The sequence below is a fragment of the Xiphophorus maculatus genome, chromosome 15, assembly GCF_002775205.1.
Source record: "Xiphophorus maculatus strain JP 163 A chromosome 15, X_maculatus-5.0-male, whole genome shotgun sequence".
NCBI classification, from domain to species: Eukaryota; Metazoa; Chordata; class Actinopteri; order Cyprinodontiformes; family Poeciliidae; genus Xiphophorus; species Xiphophorus maculatus.
The window spans coordinates 1,665,249-1,682,558 of record NC_036457.1 but is presented as its reverse complement, the minus strand read 5'-3'; the positions used below and the strand labels follow the sequence as shown (position 1 = coordinate 1,682,558).

The following is a 17,310-nucleotide window of genomic DNA, read 5'->3' as shown; positions in this document are numbered from 1 at the left end:
GTGATGAAGTAAACAGCCTGTTTTTCTGCAAAACCAAGTACACTCAGGAAATGTCTGCGCTCTCAGTCGATAAGCACAACTATATCTCCATCATGTATAAAATTCAAAACCAGTTAAATTTCATCTGAATTTCTTTTTCTGCAGATAAAGATTAAAAATGAACGTTTGTAAAAGTTTAAGTACAAGGTTCTAGGGTTCGGATAAGTTTATGGGCGACACAAAACATGTTCTCTACAAAATCATCCTTAGATAATGAGATTTTAGTCTGCTAACCTGTTATCAGCTGTTTTAGGACTCTGTCACTTTAAATCCAAACAAACTGCTGCTGACTGGCAGCAGTTTATTGAGTGAGCATTGAGTTCACAGTCGCACATGAAAATGGCTGGAAAAGTATACAAAATTATTCCACCATACATCTTTGAAAAGCAGAAGTGGAGTCTCCTGCACAACCAAGAAGAATACAGCAAGTGGTTTTTGGATGGTTAGTCAACAGCCGAACACTTGTCCTTTCCAGCAGCCATTGCATAGAACATCTAGCAGTAAAACTAGCTGACCAAACGTGCTGGAGGTAACAGGGCCAGGTTGCTAGGTAACAGCGGAACTTTTCCAAAACATTTAATCAGTAGCTGTGTTTCCATTTCAAATGTGCTCAAACTTTGTTGATATTCGGCCAAAGTCGAAAAACAATTTCACAATTGCGGTTTTTACATTCAAAAAGAAATGCAATTAAAATCACACGTGAATGTTTGCTCACGAAATAAGCCATTAAAAAACACGGCCTGCCATGATTCTCCTACCATTTCCTGTCGTCGTCTTTTCCATCAGTCGTAACATTCGGTTGTTGATCACGTGACTCGTGACGCCAAAAATGTGTTTCCACTGCAGTTTTGCAAATCACATCAATTTATCACATCAATTTGTCACATCAGTTTTATCTGTCAAAATCTTTTTATAGAAATGTGTTTTTTTCAAAATTGGCATGTTTCCGCAAATTTATTTTTGTTATTTTATTTGCACAATTTGCAGCTACTGTCCTTAAAACTTCATTTCCATACTTTTCTGAGGATTTTGATTTCATAATTTAAACATATCAACTTCTTTCTTGAAATAATATTTTATCTTGTCAATATTCCAACTTTATCCTGCAGTGAAAAGGAAAGAAAAGTCAACAAAAACCATCCGCCATTTTCTTAGTATGAAGGATTTTGAGGGTCACTTTATAGAACAAAGATGGCTAAATCTTTCTGTTTTTTATTTAATAATCCTGTGTTACTTCCCCTCAACATTTGCAGCCATTTATCATTATGGTTACTCCTTGTTGTCTTTCTCTTCCTGCAGCTTTGCTTTGATCCAGTCTCATTCTGCTTTGTATTCTTGCTGACCGCTGCAGAAGCTTTTGTCTGCGAGTCTCATCCCGCTCTTTGCAGGCCTGCATCTTATCTTCTGTAATTACTGAACAGGGCCTCATCTACACTATGTCTTCAGTAGTGAGGAGAGACACAATGGAGGAGAACAAAGAAAAAAAATCATGATGGAGCTTGAAATAAAAGATTATTCTTGCCAGGATTGCTCTCAGGTGGCCTGTTAAAGTTGCACATTCACACTTAGCAGATGACTTTGCTGAAAGAGAGTTGAAGCAGCTGTGTAAAATGTCTCTCTGCACATGTTTGGTTACTTTGAAAAGCATTTTTTATGGATTATGTAAAATGTAATTAATGACTAACCCTTTCCTGAGGCAAAGAGAAACCCAGGATTCACTAAGACCCTAAATATTTCAGTGAATTGGATTTGTCCATTTTTGGTTTATGTTCTTTCATTTTTATTTGGTTAGTGTCTCTTGTAGTCGTGGAGCATCCTCTGTTTTTTACGCAGCACAGATTTTATGTCATAGGAAATCTCTTTCTCAGCCCTCTTTGCTTTTCTTGGCAAACTTCAGATCAATCAATGAGTCCGGACACAGATGCAGTCTGCTGAATTCAGCCTGCAGCCCCTAATAGCCAGCAACACAAAGACATAACAAGATCTCACATGTATATGCAGTAATCCACACGTCCAGACTGACATTTCTGCTTTTCAAAGGATTTACTGTTCAATTCCAAATGATTTTTCTTTCTTTCAGTTCTTTTCTTTTGCAGGACAAAATTGGATGTAAAGCCAGCCAGGCTATACGAATTATTTATTATTTAAAATGCAGTTATTTACCGTTTTTAAAAAAAATTTAAGTTCTGTTTTTATTTAATGGTTCATCCATTAAGATATTCAAGTTTTTGTTTGGACTCCTACACGTTTTCAATCAAATCTCCCTCAGCTTAGTCTTGACTGTTTACTTTGCTTGAGGCATTTTATGTGTCCCAGTTCATTTAGATAAAAACTTAAAATGTCCTTCACCAAATTAACGTAATTAATTTGGACCTTTCTTTTATAGAGGACCAGAGAATGGCATCACCTCATTAGTACGGTAACTCTGAGGGTGTTTGTGCAAGGAGAAAGTAGGTGAAGGTTTCTGCCTTTCTTCATGGTGATGAAGTAGATGTGATGTTAGGAAAATGTTTTCATAGATGCCAAATATAGCTTTAGTTTGAAACAATCTACTTTTTTAACCCTTAAATAATTTATTGTGCACTTGGAGTGTCTAGTAGTGCAAAGAAGTTACATTTTTAAATTTTTATTCAGTTTGGGTCATATTTTTCAATTTGTTCAGTTTTCTCTATGCTTTATTAAGTTTTTTTGAACTACTGTGTTGCAGTATTTGCCACAGAACTGCTACAAAAGGACATGGACCTCCGGTTAACCAATTTTGTGAATCCGCCATTTTTATTTCTCGCAGCAATTTTTAGAGTTCAAAAATGTCAAAGCTACATGTGGATAAGTCAAAAATGTTTGGTTGTTGGTTGTGTTAACCCAAACAATTTATTCAGGTTGCTGAAGGACTCGTCTTTTCTCATTTATAGAAAAATAAAATTTAAACAAAAACTTTGAAAGGTTATCTGCCAGAATTGAGAAGGATTTGCTGAAAAGCTTTTGTCTGATTAAAGGTCAGTCGTTTTACACGGCAAAACTGTTAAACTGCAAACAACTCTAAAATAGCAAACTTTATTCTAGACACAATTTTATTTACATCCTGGTCATTTCTTTGCCAGCATTAGCTTTGTGCTTTCTGTTTTTATTAGATGTTAGCTCCTTGAAGACTTAACCGAACTGCACTACAGCAATTTTATTTGGCAAGACGTTGATGTTTCTTGGTGTCTGGAAAATGAGCCCTTTCAAAAACCTCCTGATTGTTGAGTTGCACTGCGCTGTTACCTAGCAACCCCAGCCGAGCCCAACTCATTACCTAGCAACCCAGGTAGAGCTCCAGCATGTATGGTCAGCAGGTTTTACTGCTATATGCTCTGTATAATGGCTGCTGGAAAAGAGTAGTGTTTTGTTGTTCGCTTACCATCCAGAAACTACTTGCTGAATTCTTGTTAGTGGTGCAGGAGAAGGCGCCATGTCTGCTTTTCAAAGATTGTGCATCTTTTTGCAGCCGTTTTTACGCGTTAGTGTAATTGTTGAGCAGCAACTTATTTGGATTTAAAGTGACAGCTCATAATGTTACATTAAACAAACTTTTTGTCATTTCTTTCTGCTTGAGCAAGTATTAAAAGCTTAAACTTATGATAAAAGTTAATTTAACTCAACAATCTGCTTGAAGAAATTTGTGCTAACTAGTTTTTACGTGTATTAGTATTATTGGTTTCTCTGTCACTGTTCTGAATTTTCTTTCCGAGAAGTTTGCTAAATGTAGCAAACAAATCTGTAGAAAGGAGGACTGCTCAGTCTCAGTTCATTAACACACAGGCGCTGAATCTGTGGCTCCAGAAAGCAGAGTGACAATTATCTCTTTGCTCCGAGCGCTGCTGCTCACACTCATCAGCCGCTTTAAAGAGATGAACTGTGACAGACAGAGGTGTGGAGAGGAGGGGGAGAAGGAAAACAAGCTGGATTCATCTCAGTTTTCACTGGGACCCGAGAACATTTAGGCCATCTGTCAAAAAAATAAACAACATCTCCCCTGTGAGATGCTGCACTGATAAATGGGCCAGCAAAGAGTTGTTCAACAGCAAAACACCGGAAATGGAGACAAAGTTGTGCAACGAAACATCACAGGGGAGATGTTGTTGAAGTCACTCATGGTAAAACTTTATGGTTTACATTTATTTAAAATCTAAATTTAAAGTCTAAATATCAATAACGCGGACTGCATTAAGGATTTTTACTTCTGTCTTGGAAAATTTAAACATCAGGCAAAATACACAGAAAGGAGTTTTCATGACTTTTTTCTTTGATATTTCAAGGTCAAAAGCTTTTAAATAAAACTAATGAAAGTATACCTAAATCATTGTACAGTCATATTTAATAAATTTAAATATGCTTTCTAAGCTGATTCTAAGCAAACTTTTCATCAAGGCAAAATTTCCATATTATAAAAATGTTTTTTATTGGTGTGATGTAATATTCTAATATTAAGTAGATTAGTAGTTTACTAATCCCAAAGGAAATGTTTTATTTATCTGTAAGCAGAAAATCATCATAATTATCAGAAATAAAGGCTGGAAATCATCAGTCTGTGTGAAATTAATTGATATAATAAAACAGTAAAGACCATTCATAAAAGGAGTTCATCAGGGCTCTGTTCTCTGGCCACTGTTATTCAGACATCACATCTGGTCACATCTGGGCCTTTGAGTCTTTTGGTTTGGACCAAGTTGATCAGTAGAAAAATCTGAAGTTAACCATGCATCATTTCCACTATCATCTGGGAATGAAATGCTTTTATTTTGAATTAATTTGCTTTTATTTTGAAGGTGACTTCTGTATGATTTGCTTCATTTGCACCATAGTGTGCACAGCAATTTAGATTTTTTAAAACTAGTCAAACTAAAGAATTTAAGAAAATATTATCTTACCAGAGTGCGCTTTATAATATACTGAAATTCAATATCTGTTAGTTATTTTCACTAATGTAGTAATAAGCAAATGTACAGGGATGGCAATTTGTTCCTTCTATTGTAGTGTAAAACGCAAAATTGTCTTGTGTATCCAAATTCAAAAATACCATATATATAATATACTAATATAGTATAAAATACTAATATAACATTTTTTAATATGATGCTTTTGCTGTCTTTGTGCTTGAAAATTACAAAAGATAAACACATAAATACACACCAAAGTAGAAATGTTTGACAGTAAAAATCAAGAAAAATGCAACTTTATTCTTTATAACTGTGGGATAATAGTGACACAAAACTTGTCTGCACTTTAGAAAACATTAGAAATAATGTGTTTTTAAATGCAACTCATGCCAGAATATGCTGATTTATTGGAATGGGCATTTTAACAAAAACTTTTTTAGAGGAATAAAGTGGATAAAGTTGAGGTTTCATTACTAGAGGAACAGGTTTGAAAACACCGACCGACCAGGAACTGAGTGATTTTTTTATTTTATTTTTATTTTTCCTAGCATGATTGCCGGCTCAAATGCATCTCCTCTGAGTGCTGTGTCACCTGAAAACCGACAGCGACGCTGCAGGGAGCAACGCCGTGTTGGTTTGAGGTGCACAGATGCAGAAGCAGGAGATAAACTTGTGATTTAGCAGCCGGGTTTCTCACACATTTCAGCGCTATCTGCCTACCTGAACCTCTCCGGAGGAATGTTGTTCTTACGATGCGAGTTCGCTGTGATAGCGCCTCATTCGCTCTCTCAGGCACTGAAGAGGCCACAATAGATACACAACCAGGTCAGTGCAGGTTGAGATAACGAGAAGTTTTATTGCACCTGCATAGAAATTTGTCTTGTAGCTACAAACATGCATCACAGGTATGAAGTAGCAGGAAACTGAAGAGCTGCTCTGAGAGAACAGACAGGGAACCCAAACAAGGATTTATCTCAGCTTACTGTTTCTTTTTTATCTTACAAGATAACTGGATCTTTATTGTTCTGATCTCTTTTTATATGTGTACAATATTGGCTCTAGAAAATATGTACTGGGTCTTTTTCTTCTTGGACATGTCAACCCTATTTTACTTATAAAATAAACTCCGTCTGAAGTGGAACAACTCAGAACTGATGTTTGCAATTTTAAATTCCAAGATCCAGCTAAAGAGATCCTGCTAAGCAAAGTTCACATTTTGGACATTTTTATATGTCCATTTTTGTCTCAGCTGCTTCTAAAAACACTGTGCTGTTAGCTAGCAACCCAAGCCCAGCCTCGTTGCTTAGCAACCCAAACAGAGCTCCAGCACATGTGGTCGGCTGGTTTTATCCACTGTATGCGCTGTACAATGGCTGCTGGAAAAGACAAGCGTTTTGTTGTTGACTTACCATCCAGAAACCACTTGCTGTACTCTTGTTGGTTGTGCATGAGGCTCCACTTCTGCTTTTCAAAGATGTACAGTTATACAATTGCGCATCTGTTTGCCTCCATTTTTACGTGTAAATGTAAACATTGAGTTGGGGAGCGTGACCAGCACAGCTTGTTTTTAATTTGAAGTGAAATTAGGGTAAATTCCTGCTCCGTTTATTTTACTTAATGACTTTCTAACGTCAATTTTTTTGTCTTTTGTTGCTTTTTTCTCTGTTTTTATCTTGTTTCAATTTGCAGAAAAATCCCATTCCTCTGGTCTGTGAAAATAATTGAAGAAAAGAACAAGGGAAGATGTTAAGAGTTCAGTTTAGCACCTGATAATGAATGGTAATCTTTGTAAATGACTGTTAATTAGCTTTCTTTGAAACGTCTTGTCAGATTTTACCAAAGAATACGTGTTTTAGCAGGCAAACAGTGTATTAAGTTCACACAGATCTGAAAGTGACTAATTTCTCTACTTTTGCTAGTAGATAAACTATTTAATTTTAACTTTTACTTTACTTTCTATAAATTTTTTTCCCTATGGAGTCCATTGTTTCCATTTGTCTCTGCTAAACGCAACAAAGCAGACTTTATTTGGATGTTTGGCAGGAAAAGCAAAGTCTGCACGTATTAAACTCACAAATAACCCAAACAATGGGAGTAAACACCCAGTAAAGCATGTCAGTTTATGCTAATTTCGCTTGCTTAAAAACTAAAGGACAGGCTGTAAACATGCACAGCTTTCACATTAGTATCAAGCCTGGGGGCAGTTTGTTCAGGCTGACTAGACGGTGCTGCGTTTTTTTAATTTGGTGGCTCTATAGTCTTCATATCTTTACACAAAACGAGGGAATTTGTTTCTGTTTCACTACTGACAGAGTTCACAAATTAATATACAGCTGCAGCAGGAAAGCAATACTAAACTGTTACAGTTTCTGAGTGAATAAAAACAGACTCTGATTAAATTATTCTCCTCTTTCTTTTCAAAAAAAAAAACCCTGAAACACTTGTAATTTCATAAAAGACTTTTGGGCTTTTGCATTTACATACAATGACAGATTCCTGATACCTTTCTGATCCCATCGACATTCATGTAATTAAACTGAATTTAACTGCTTTCATTTCATTTTACTGCTGAGGACACATCAGATTTAAATGTGAACAGGTTAGGATGGGTCTGCACAAAAAAATGTTCATTTAAATTTTTGTGTCCATCTTGAACTGCTTTCAGAATGAGCTGTTTTAGGTCTCTGTCACTTTAACTCCAAACAAGCTGCTGCTGGCCACGCCCCCAAACTCACCGTTTACACTCACACATGAAAATGGCCACAGACAAATGCGCAGTTTTACAACCGTCAAAAATATGTCACACATATTGAAAAGCAGAAGTGGAGCTTCCTGCCCAATCAACAAAATGCAGCAAGTGGTTTCTGGATGTTAAGTCAATAATAAAACTCTTGTCTTTCCAGCAGCCATTGTACAGCACATACAGCTGTAAAACCAACTGACCAAATGTGCTGAAACTCCACTACAGTTGCTAGGTAACAGGATTGGGCTCGGCTGGGGTTGCTAGGTAACGGTGCCATGCCCGTCAATTCTGACTTAACAGTTGGTAGGTTTTCTGTAACGGCTCATTTTCCAGACGCCAAAAAACATCAACTTGTTGCTCAAAAATGTCTGGATGATTTATTTTTTAAAAAACACTTGGATTGTTTTTAGAAGCAGTTTGGGCCCAAATAGAAGTACAAAAACATGTAAAATGTGAATTTTGCTTAGTAGGACCTGTTTAAAACTCCTAAGCTGTCTAAAGCAATGAGGACAGCTGGATAAAACCTGGAAACCTGGACGGTAACATCAGTGACCTTTCTGCTGCCCTCCAGTTTTTTCTTGTTGCCTTCAGCTTTCGATTTCAGTCTCATATCCTCATGTCGCTCAGTCAACTCTTCATCGCCTCTGCGGCTCTTCTTCTTGTCTTCTTTTCCCAACCAAGCAGCTGAAGGGTTCCCGTCCGCCTCCGAGCCCCTATCCCCCATGGTACCTTCGAGAAAAATAAACTGACATTACACAGATGAGAACGAAACCCCAGTTAGTGCTCTCAGGCCTCTGCAGCCGTTCACGCTGTAGCCTCTCTGTGTGGATACGCTTCACCCCTCAGGATATATGCAAAATTAATGGGTTTTATGCAGGACACTTGGCTTTTATATTGTTTGAGGCAAATTTTTCTTGTCACCTCCTATACCACTCCAGACTATTGTATCAAAAGTAATTAGGTGCTTTTTTCTTTTTCCTGAAGCTTCCTTAGTTTTTCCATAAATCACAATCACTTTCTTTTGAATAATTTAAAGAAAGACCAAGAAGATGCTCTGTTGAAACTGAGAGATTCAACAATTTGTCTATGGATCTACTATGTTGTAGATCCAAACATATTGTTCATAAATTTAAAATGGTTAAATATTTTTGACAAGCTTTAAAAGGAACCTGTTTCAGTTTGAAATGATCAAATACGTTCATTGAGATGAGTAAAAAGAAATAAAACATGCAGCAGTAAGGCTGAAAAAAATCTGATTGTGATTAATTATTGAGATAATACGTATCTTTGATTCACTTTCTTTTATTTCCTCTTCATGTTTTATTTTTTATTGTTACTTTCTGTGAGTCCCAGTAAGGCAGAGAATATTTTTCACACTTACTTTGAGCTCCGGCCAGCCTGACTGACAGCCACCTGGCGCTCGGCGCTCGAAGGGGCCGCGCGAATCCAGAAGCTGTAATCCAACACACACTGCTGTGAGCTGACATAACGACTGCACGCTTATATTCTTAATTATTTGCAGCATGGGGAATATCACACTGACACACACCAGGATGCCTTTGCACTTACTGTGTCTTCTTAGAGAGAGCAATTAGATGATTGATAGCGACTGATGTAGCTGGTTGGGTATTGGAGAACGCGCACACAGCCTTCCAGCCCACAGTGAGACCAGTCACCGTCAGTCGGCTAATTGCTTTACGCTCCAACTGGCTGAGTTTGTGGATTGAATCACTATTCAATTAGAAAATAGAGCTTCTCTTCATTGTCCCACGAGCCTGGAGCCTCAGACACACGCAGAGACACAAGTGCACCCGTTTTCTGCACTTTGTCTCTCTGCCTCCATGGTAGCCATGGTGATGCTGAAATGAGTGCTGCATGATGAAGAGTATGATCAATCACATTAATCTCATGTGAGAAGAGGAGGAGGTGCAGTGATGGGCACCCGGAACAATACCAGCCACCAGTCTGTTTGGGGAACCAAATGAGGCTGTTTTAATATTAGAAAATACTTTTTTCTATAGTCAACGTTTTGTTTGCACTTGAATTTCATTGTAACCCCATCGGCTGTCCTCTTCTGATGTCATTTTCCATGAGTTTACCTTGCTTTGAAGGAAACTAATAGTTTATACATTAGAAGGAACATCTTGTTGGGACAGTTTCTTCGTGTTGGTAGTTAAACAAATGTCAAATATTGGACAGATTAATTACTGAGGCTGGACAATATGGCTCAAAATGTATATCAATATCAATGTATTAATAATTATTGATTAGTTTTTTTTCTTTGTTTTAAGTATCTGAAATACTACAAAACTGGTGGCATTTATCCAGTTTTCTTTCATGGTGGCGAAACCTTAAACTGCTGCTACACCGGTTACTCAACAGGTTGCTTGGCAACCAAAGAGTGAGGGAGTTGCTAGGTAACCAAAGAGAGAGTTAGTTAGTTAGTGAGTTAGTTGATGCCACCAACCTTGCTTAGCTGGTTGTGAGAAGTTGAAGACTTTCCTCTGCCTACATCCCCCAGAATGCTGTGCGGTTCTCTATCAGAGTTCTGTGAAGTTACTCAAAATTCTCAGACTTTTTACATAGTTAGCAGGTTAGCTAGTGCTAGCGCCAAGAACGTCACTGAATTTTTTTTTAATCAAATGTTCCTGAAGACAAAAACAATGACAAACTGTTAAAGTAATAGGAATATTCAAAACACAGAGTATGTTATGTCCTCCTGAAGCTAACAGCTAGCACAAAGCGCTAACATTAGCAGAAGGCTAATGTACTTACTTACTCTATGTCAATAGTCCACAGGTTGTGGAGCAAAAATGTAATTAACAAAAATGTTTTACTATTTGTCAAAGAAATTCTCAGTCCCAACATTTTTAAAAAGTCATCTTTAAGTGTTGATTCTGGCAAGCCTGTTTTACACTATGTTAGCCGTTGTTAAGGGCCACATAAATTAATCATTTTAATTACCGGAAACGGTCCCTGGACCTCACTTTGGACTTTCATTTAGAGATTCTACAAGAACTGAAGGTTAAAAAACCAGAAGGTCTTCTTTATGATGTCTGTTAGGACTGAATGAAGAAAAGATTGATCCATTTTAAAGTTCTTTACACATTTATATCAGAAAAGGCAATAATTGTTAGTCATAGTATAGTAAGTTATAGTAGGCTATAAAGAAGGCTGTTTATGGATGTTGTATGTAGGCCAGTCAGTTATTTTTCCTCTGTGGTTTAGTGAAATTACTTGTTTACAAAAGATAAATAATCCCTTGATTAATAACTTTTGTCATGGAATGGCTCCACACGGTTTTTAAACTGTGATGCGGAGGTGGCCTCCAGTGGCTACTGAGAAATTAAACTATTTTAGCTGTTTTAATCTTTAAACCTAAAGATAAAAACAACTCAATACAATTTAGATTAAATGCTTAAAGCTATGACACAGTTTTACTTTTTGTAGTAGAAGCAATAGTAGCATCTCCTCAGTAGATAATTACATTTGGGGTTTCACTGATACTCCAATTAAACATGTAGCTAAAGCTAATTTAGTGCCTAAAAGGGGAACACTGATATAAATTTGTAGTACCGTTGACATTAACGCATTAGCTTAGCATTTTGTAGTCACAATTAATGAGTTAGAAAACCACGTTAGAAAATCGAAAACTTTGACTTTTCTGGCCAGTCAGCTGAAATATCAACAGTTCTGATTCAGCAGAATGCAATAATTATGTAAATTAGTCAATTAAAAAAACATTGCAGATGAATCAGTAAAACTGAAAGATTCCAATAAATTATATCTTCAACACAAAACATATAAAATTCAGTGATTATCAGCATTGGTTTTTAGTAAAAGTCAGATGTAATGAGTAAATTATGTAAAATAGGGCTGAAACGATTAATTGGATTAATTGTAATGAATCAATTATTGTCATTAACTAATTTTAGTAACCTATTAATCAGTAACATGGTAGAAGTATTTTTTAGCTGCAGATGCTTACTTTACTATAAATAATCAAACGTCCACAAACAGCATGTTACGCTGTTGTATTTTAGGCAATAAAATGTTTATTTTCTCATTTAAAAAATAACAAATCTATTTGTTTGCATTGTTTAATGTATTTCTAATATTGTATAAGAAAGGCTTAAATGAAAAATGTGCAGAATGTGGCAATTTTCTATCCGATTAATCATCAGAATAATCGATTAATTGATAGCTAAAATTACTGTTAGTTGCAGTACTATTATAAAATACAAGTCAGTATTTCTAAATAGAGAAAATCTTTATACAGAGAAGACTTTATGATGTTCCATCATGTGTTAAAGTGAGATTTTCAGTTATAAACCAAAGTTAAACAGCAACAACATCACCAACACAAACAACACTGTTGTATTTAGTTTTGCACCAGTCAGGATTAAAGGTTTAAATTTCAGAGATGAACTTTTCTCCAGCTATCATCCAGCAGGAAGCAGAGATGCTGGCAGCAGACGTCCAGACAGGATGAGTGGCAGGTGTAGGGCTGCGTGTCCTTTCTGATAAGGTCTTCGGTGTGGAGCCAATTTTTGTTCAGACTGAGAAGTCGCCACAGAGTGTGAATCACCTCAAAAGCCAAGGACTCGGCCTGAATATCAAAACAATCGTCTCTTCTCGTCTTCGCTCCTCGCCCTCCTCAGGGTTCAGATAAAATGTTGGACTTCATTGCCAGATATTTGGAGAAGAGCAACTTTCCAGTGAGAGCATACTTGCTCTAAAAATGCTGTTTGAGTGATCATAAACCTCAGGATTAAAACGCCAAGCTAGCATGTTTTACTCATTTAAATCCTGGGACTAACCAAATAACTGGTGTTATATTAACACCAGATTTTTATGAGTTTCTTTATGTAGCTCAAATAATTTAAATTTGTATCATGAACTGGCACTAAAAAACACAAAACAAGAGTAAAACCTCTGTTTTAGTTGTTATATTTGGTATTATGTCAAGCATATGGGTAAAAAAAAGTTTTTGTTTAAGCGCTCTAAAGAAAGGCTTTGCACTGTAAAATTTGCATTGTAAACAGTTTAAAACTGTATTGTTGGGTTTAAAGTTATCAAATGTTAGTTTCACTGACCAACACACTCACTCATCCACACCACCAGTCACATCTATTAAATCTTATTTGTACTGCATGGACTGGGTTTTACATACGTCACCATTAAAGGTGTCAAAGTCCAAAGTGACAAATCAGTTATTTTAGTACTTTAAACTGGAAGCCAATTAAATTTTACCTGTTTGGACAACTAAAACAAACGTGGTGAATTTTAAGCACTGTCACTTCAAATCATCAAAACCTTAGTTGTACTTTTCTAGTTGAAGCGAAAATGGGTAACCAAGAACTTCTAACAACCCAGAACTTCACAGTTTGACATAAAAAAAATTTCCCACAGTTTTTTGTCTTTCAGAACACAAATGTTAGCAATTCTTTGCCCTTGTGACGAACAGGGGCCCCAGTATTTACTGGAGTTAGGAAACAACTGAAATATGTAAATACTTGACATCACCTCCAAAAATTTGCTTATGCTAATAACTCAAACACCAAATATACCTTAATATCCATTAATATTCCAGCCTCTGCAATAGAAGCTAATTTTTAGTCTTCTGCTCTTGGGGTGGAGCCAATTATTGGCCCGGAGGCAGAGTGCTACGTCACTTTATGATGTTTCTTTTTGTTTGTTTGTTTTTGGTTTGTTTAAATAAAAAAACATACCTGGAGTGTTGCCATGTTTTTTTCATGCATGTTTGAGAAATCCTTTAATCTCCATGGAAACCATTCAGCTGCAAAAATGCCTGGGTGGACTTAGCCCCGCCTTTGAGACGCAGCTCCTCCTCAGAGCTGCAGTTTCTGAGCTTCTGCCTCACAGAGGAGCCCTGCGCCACTCAGCTCCTTCAGACTAGCCAGCAGCTGTTGGATCTGTGCATCTGCTGAGCTCATTATAGGAGCTACTTCTCAGAGCAAAGCTGGTAAAACATTGTAAAAGGGTTAATAGAGGAGCCATGTTGTAATGACTTTCTGAAGGCGGAGTTTCAGAAAGAACAGGAGCTTCTTAAAGAGACAGAGGCCCAACTTCAAGTTCTTTTAAGTTATATTTAATATATACAGTATTTCTATAAAACCTGAAAGAATCAAGTAACTGATTGTCCTATAAAATGCCCGGGAAACCAAACAATTCTACCCCTTTAATATTAGCACAGTGAATTCAGGCCTGGTAAAATTACAGCTCTGAGCAGAAAATACTGCGTCCCTCCCTGCTTTTATGTGGAAGACCAATTTCCTCTCTGAAAGAAAAGCAAATAAAGCCAATGCTGTTTTCATTCTTCTGACTTGCCTCCATAAGAGTTTTATTTACCTACTAACTTTATAAATGGCAGAAGTTAAGAGAGTTGGGCAGCAGTTTGTTTTGTTTTGGTATTTTTGACTGCGTCCGTCGCCCTCTACCCAGTCTACAGATGACTGTCCAGATGGTTCTGTGTGCCAACCATCTGGCATTGTCAGGTTAAAACCATCCACAGACCACATTGCATGTAAAGATGCTGCTTTGATGAACTATTTTTAGCCGTAGCATCTGAAGAACCACACCTAGAACAATTTTCTTCCTATTGAACACAAGTTCACTAAAACCAAAGCATCCAAGCATTAGTTTTGGCCAGGCAGTGTATATTAAACTATTTGTTTTTGTTTGGTTTAGTACTATAATATTAAAAACAATCATGAAGAAAGTTGTGGATCAAAGTCATAATGCGTGTCGCCGTTACTTTGGAAGCTGTTGTATTTATTGCCGTAGGCCCAGATAATCCTTTAAGCGGGACATAAAGCCTCTTGTGGAGGGATATTTCGCTCTCCGTGACTTTTATCAGCAAGTCATTTTTTATTTTTATTTTTTTTCTGTTGGCTTTATAAACATAAGTCGGCAGAAATTCCTACTGGTTTTGAAACCATGATGGCAAAAATGTTTGAATCAAAATCTGACATAATTTTAAAACGTCTCCCTCCTTATTGACTTCATTGAAATCGCAACAACTAATTTGCTTTTTCATTCATATTTAGTTACAGCAATTATTCTGGACAGCTTTTTAACATGAAGCAGTTTGAGGCATTACTTTTGTCATATTTCAGCCGTTTATGGGCTTTTAAGGTCTTGTGGGAGCTTGTTGAATGTTCACAAACAAATGAATAACAATGAGGCTTTAATATTCTCCTGTCCAGTGGAATTACAGCCCCTCTGAGAAAACTCCTCAGAGCTCCAGTGGATATGTTAAACTGTGAATAATCACTGTGAAAAATATACAATGTAGAAATATACCATTAGCTTTCGGCTCAAGAAAAGGACAGGTTAAGGGGATGATCGATGGTTGGGGTTTAAATTATTCAGATGCATAAATATCGAAGGAAACTTCTTTACATTATTGTCCCTAGTTGTTTTACTCAACCTCCAGAGCATTGTTTCTAACAATAAAATGTAATTTAGTTCAAATGATTGCCTCCATGAATATTTGTCAATGTGAGAACATCTCTGGTTTGGAGACACCATGGTGGATTTTTGGCCCCGTTGGAAATTTCTTGTTTCCTGTGAAATATCCATAAATATTCAGAATATTTAACTGATTGACATTCTATCTGCAAGTGCAATCTAACATATTTTCATACACCTAATTAAAAGACTTTTTTTTTCTCACTGTTAAGTTAAATCAGTTTAAACTACTCTTGTTTAGAAAATTACCAAAATTATATCAATTTGCTAAATGCCAGAAAATTTTGTGAGAACATTTTTAGAGGTTTTTTTTTGGTAACTTTCTTTGTGTGTTATGTTTTCTTCCGTTAGCACTAGCCTCACAGGTTTGTTTTGGTTGTATTTACCCAGAATGCCCTGGTTATAGTCCACTTCCTACTTTTAGAGCGGTCTCTGGTCCTCTTGGCGTTCACATGTTCATTTGAATCGCTCCAGAGTTCACTAAACTTGAACTGAGACCAAAGTTTGTAGGGGGACCAGAGTTCGCTTTTTTTTGGTTACCATCAGTTTGATTTCAAATTCACACCTCCCCAAACGAACCTGACTTTCTAGACAAACAAACTACAGTTCGATTAAAGAGTCATTTTGCTTTTCGCAGATGAAGTGGTTCCTCTTCAAGCCACAGCCGTTACACTCGACCACAGGAGTTAGCAGAGCTGACTCAGCCCAAAGGAGAGTGAGGCCGTGGTGCTCAGCCCAGTAACGGTGGGTTTCTACCTTCCAGCCAGGCTGACTGAATGGTGGTAAGTCAGCAATACAATTCTTCTCTTTTGAAGAGAAGAGTTTTGTTTAGGTTGCTAGGTGACGGGCAGAGTTCTGTTCGGGTTGCTAGGTAACGGGTTAGGCTTGGCTGGGGTTACTAGGTGAGGGGTCGTTCCTGCTGATTTGTGATGTTACATTTGGGAAGTTTTTGAAACTTCCCTCATGAAATACGTCTAGAATTTGTTAGAATAGTTGGGTTTTTTTTTACCAAAACACATGTAGAAAACTTATCGGATTGTAGCCAAAGATTTATGTGTTGCGCAAATAAAAGTTTGTTTTGCAAAGAAAAAAAAAACCTCAGAAAAATTTAGTTTTGTAGGCAAAACTTATTTTTCAAAATTAAAATATTCCATTATATTTCATTACATTTATAAATGTTTTTGTCACATCTTATTTGTTGACTAAAATTAGTTTTTCTTTGATTGAAAAACAAATTTATATACATTTTTGGTGAGTGCTTGGATTGTTTTTAGAAGCAGTAGAAACCAAAATGGAAGCATAAAAACATGGAAATGTGAATTTAGCATAATAGGTTCCCTTTAAGGTGACTGAGTTCTTGGTGTCTTGGATATAGCAGAATTTGTATATTATCTTTAACTGCTATGCTAACAATAATTTGACATTTTGGGTAATTTCACAGGAGGTCGAAGATAAGCTGCGAATAATAAAAAGCAGTCTTTTGGAGTTTTGGAGCAGTCTGGATTCTAACTCCATAGGCAGATGATTGATTGATTCTTCTAGCGTAGTCTAAAGCCTGCACCCTGGGTAAGAGCTGCTTACCACTGAGAAAAGAGAACTGACTCATTTATTAATAATTACACATCATCACATCATATCCTCAATAATTTATTCCTTGATTTATTCCCCTGTAGTTGTTGATATATTTTAGTCTGGAAAGCGGACTGGTTTGAACTGTTACTCACTGATAATAAAAGAACAGCCTGGCTCCAGTGTGGTTTAACATCCAGGCTGGCTTTGTTTACATGCTGTACAGGCAGGAGGTGCATCAGCATGTAAAGGTTGGTCTTAAACACATTTGTCTTCAGTACAGTCAGTAATTAGCTGAAAGATGTTGCAGATATGCACATTCCCTACACAGGCCTGTTTGTGTAATTAAGCAGTGATGGTGACCGCAATGTAAAACACTGAATTTAAATGTGCAGCGGACATATTGGCCACTACTGGCCTTGCATACGCAACAACCTTCCTGTTGGCATAGTAAGCTCCGCTTTCCACCAATTAGCAATCCTCTCTGCCTGAGATGACCACCTCATTTTCTGAATCAATGCAAACTGTGTTTTTTATTTTTTTATT

The 17,310-nt window shown here is 36.8% G+C and overlaps 1 long non-coding RNA gene across 1 annotated transcript in view; it reads left to right on the top strand.

Moving 5' to 3' along the window:
- Positions 1–16,651, top strand: part of LOC102237178 — a 30,264-nt gene extending 13,613 nt beyond the window's left edge. Inside the window, exons 3-4 of the long non-coding RNA XR_312747.2 lie at positions 15,833–15,977; positions 16,637–16,651. This is a non-coding gene — a long non-coding RNA (uncharacterized LOC102237178). The remainder of the gene's footprint in view (positions 1–15,832; positions 15,978–16,636) is intronic.
- The last annotated feature ends 659 nt before the right edge of the window (positions 16,652–17,310 follow it).